This window comes from Empidonax traillii, unplaced genomic scaffold, assembly GCF_003031625.1.
Source record: "Empidonax traillii isolate 1590-97213 ecotype Southwest subspecies unplaced genomic scaffold, ASM303162v1 scaffold182:size1009393, whole genome shotgun sequence".
Lineage (NCBI taxonomy): Eukaryota > Metazoa > Chordata > Aves > Passeriformes > Tyrannidae > Empidonax > Empidonax traillii.
In genome coordinates, this window is record NW_020955375.1 from 91,086 (window position 1) to 94,827 (window position 3,742).

General features: G+C 50.5%; 1 protein-coding gene and 1 long non-coding RNA gene across 2 annotated transcripts in view; both read right to left on the minus strand.

Annotated features, from left to right (window-relative positions):
* The window catches only part of LOC114058696, a 2,127-nt gene extending 1,744 nt beyond the window's left edge, over positions 1–383 (minus strand). Inside the window, exon 1 of the long non-coding RNA XR_003571522.1 lies at positions 135–383. This is a non-coding gene — a long non-coding RNA (uncharacterized LOC114058696). The remainder of the gene's footprint in view (positions 1–134) is intronic.
* POC1A (POC1 centriolar protein A) overlaps positions 1–3,742 on the minus strand; it is a 57,178-nt gene that overhangs the window by 49,797 nt on the left and 3,639 nt on the right. The gene's annotated exons all lie outside the window — the stretch shown is intronic.

Below are 3,742 nucleotides of genomic sequence, written 5' to 3' on the forward strand. Positions count from 1 at the left end.
AGGAATTCGGGCAGGGAGGCAGATCTCTGGTCATCCCGTTTTGTTTTGGTGAATCCATATGCATTCAGCTGTCGCATGAAACTTTTCATTTTCTGTGTGTCAAAAAGCCTCTGAGGTCCTGCCCTGCCCAGCACCTCCTCTTCAAAAACATCTTTGTTGATGGCCACACATTTTCCACCCTCGCTCCACCAAATTGAATGAAACCTGCTGCTTTCCAGCATTCTCCAAAGTTTCTGTGGAAAGTGAAAGGAGGAAAACTCTCTCTCCAGGGACAGCTTGTCCATGGACAGCTTGTCCGTGTCCTGCCAGTCAGCAGGCAAAGGCCAGCTGGCAACAGTGGACTGCGGGTTCCAATGGAATGTTCTGGCATGTCACTGTGGTGCCCGTGCTGCAGAGTGGGGACATCGCAGGGGACATCTCAGTCATGGCTGGCAGTGGTGCCCTGGCAGAGGGCAGCAGCCTGAGGAGATGGTGCTGGGGGGCAATTGTTGCTTCTCCCTCCCAGAGACACCGGTGGTTGGACTGCAGAGTTCAGCATCCACAGAGCTGTGCTGAAGGGCTGTGGGCAAGGAGAGGCTGCACTAGCAGTGGGTCCTCAGGGAGGAGCAGGGATGGCTGCAGCCTTGGGCATCCCAGTGCCCCTTTGGGAAGCCTTCCAGCTGGGCCCCTCTGACACCTGCAGAAAAGTCCTTCATCCTTCTCCCTGGGGCACTGCAATGCAGAAGCAGCAGCTCCAGGAGGGAGAATCCTTTTCCTGACATCCCCTGCCCCAAAGCAGCAGGTATTGCCTGATGTCAACTCACTGTCCTTGCAAACCGCTCGAAAGGGATTGCACTTTTCTATTTTTGACTAGTGGATTTAAAACCACCTGGGAGAGATGGAGCAGGAGACCCAAAAGCAGTGTCGTCTTTGCCAGCTGTGAATGGCCCAGCAATCAGGGGCTGGGGGAGCAAAGCCCAAGCCCTCACTCAAGTCATCCTGTGGTCAGGAGCTGTTCTGGTTCCTGTTTTCTGAACCGCTCCTGCTTTGCTCATAAAGCCATGAACACGATCCCATGAATTTCTCTTTGCAGGGAAGCCATCCATCCTTCTCCCTGCTGCACTGCCCTCCTGCCGTAGACACTTTGCTGGTTCAGGGGTGTTTATGTGCCTGAAAAGCTCTGTCCTCTGAAAAGATACATTCCTCCCTCAGACATGGCCTTTCTGCCCACATAGCTATGGATTTTGGATCTAGAAATTTGAAGCAGTTTCCAGCATTGCCTGACCTGTTCCTCATTAAATTCTTTGGCATTTGAGTATTAGCTTTTCTTTCTCTTCACGGAAATAAAAAAGAACACATAAATGATGCTAAATATGCCTGAGGCACTAAGGAAGACTTGTACAATCCATTTTAGAGCAACAGAAAACCAGAAACATGTGATTGCACTCCCACTGATAAAAACAGGAAGTGGGAACATTTGCTTTAATTGAAGGATTTCACCACCCCAAAAAAACCCAACCCAACTTCTAGATAATACACTGGAAGCATCTGTGGTAACCATGGATGGCCACTTTTCTTACCAAGTCATCAACCCTGGGGTGCCGCTGCCCAACACCAACAGCCAGACGTGACAGCAACCCATTGGCAAGTCACTCCCACCTGTGGCAGTCCAGAACAGTCAAAAGAAAAAGAATTAATGAATATTCATGCCAAGGTCTCCAGGGGAAAAAAGGGCCCTTCAGGAGAAACGGGCACACATCGGGTCCAGTGGTGGAGGCGGTGGGGTCTTGGATAGCCCAGTTCAGCCATTCAAACATCTCTGTGGCATTATCTGCCCTGGGTTTGGGCGGGGAGAAGGACCTGGGGCCGTGTGCGGTCCCCGCGGGGTCACCCCGGCTGGAGGGACCCTGCCGTCCTTCAGGTGGCCACCGGGGGGCAGGCGGGGGCTTCGACAGAGTCCGCTGGCTGAGGAGGGAGAAACGAGCAGGAAAATGGGATAAAATGCAACGTGATTTCATTAAAGATAAATCAGGCCAAACTAGTCAGCTTCTCTGTGAAGAATACCCTAATTCTGGGAGGAAGAAGCGCTGAGCTCGCCTCTTTCAAATGCCACTTCACAGCTTGTGACCTAGACATTATCTGGTATTTCCCAGCAAGTTTTATCTGGTATTTTCCCTGGCCTTATCTGTATCACTGTGAATCAGGCAGAGACCAGAAACCCAGTATCTGCCACCTCTATCTTATCGACAGAGCCTTGCATTGCCAGCCCTGCCAGGGCTGTGGGTCCCTGCGAAGCAGCAAAGCTCTTGCAGAGCATCAGACCCACCCAGAATTCAGATGAGTCGTTCTTCCGTGAAATTACAGTTAACCTTTGACTTTGAGCCCAATTCAGAAAGCCCTGAACTTCTCGCTAGAGTGAGTGTGTCTAAGTTTAGCAACTAAACTGAATGTTTACCACTTCTATGTTGCAAACCCCGGTTCTCACGTGTCCTGTTAATACTTAAACTCCTGGGCACACCAGTCTCTACACATACCTGTGCAGTTTTGAGAATATTCCAACTGAGGGGCAGTGTGCAAGGCTTCAGAAAGCCACCATGAGATTTGGAAAAGCTGAGGGGCTCAACAAGACCAGTGGAGGGAAAAAGTATTTGCCATCTACAGAGAAAGCCCCAAGAGATGCGGAATTGGTCAAGACAAAGTGCACAAGCTAAGATGGAACCAGCAATTACATCCAGGTCTCCCAGCTGCTAGCAGCAGTCCCAGAACAAGGTCATCCTGTCTCCATGACCACCACGATCCCAGCAGGGTCTTCCACAGCTGTTTTGTGTCCCATCCCAACGCACACTAGAGATGGAGGAAGGAGCCTTGAGCAACCAACCCTGCAGTGCTTTGGCGTGTGTCAAAATGACCATCTGGGATGTGACAGCCACCCCATTATTGCCACTTTGCATCCTGAGAGCACAGCAGGGACTTAGGCAGCCTAAGCACATAGCGACAAGCAGCCAAAAAATGTAGATGAAAACTGGTAGTCCAGAGACTCACTGCTGCTGCATAAGGAGGCAGCTGCAGACAGGTTAGGCACTGCAGAGGGGACTGGGTCCACCAAGCAGCTCAGCTGATGACAGTGACATAGTCCCATTGCTTCTGTGGGGAGAGGCTGCTTTACATCAGCTGAAAATGCAGCTTGCTGCCACATCAGTTGTTTTCTCTCTTCCTTATGACTTTGTCCTCCCATCTGTGCCAAACCCAATTATTTATAGACCAGAGTTTTTTTTTCTCCCACCTGCCTTTGTGCTTATTATCCTTTCTTACAGAGTTAAGAAAAAGACAGGAGAAAGAAAAATCTTTCCCTCAAGTAAGTCTCTCCCTGACCTAAATGCAAATTTCTTCAAGCAAATTCAAAGAGTTTTGATCCTGCATAAGAGGGGAAAGGGGAGCAGCCTCTGCTGCTATCAGAATAGATCTTTACTGCTGCGTAACAACCAGGCAATGAAGCAAAAGCCACGGGAGTTTAAAGAGGAAGCTCAGCCAAAGGTCACCTGGCTGCCCCAGGTGCTTGTTATCAGAGCCTTGAAAAGAGGGAAGGAAAGTGACAGGAGCTGATTATAGCAACAACAGGAACCAGCTGACAGGGCTGGGGGAGCCGCCAACCCTCCTCAGCCCTCAGCATGCTGAGGGTCTCTGCTGTTGTAAAGCAAAGGGTCTGCAAAGCCTGGGCTCTGGAGCTGCTCAGACCACCGAGAGGAAATATTTCTGTCTCGGA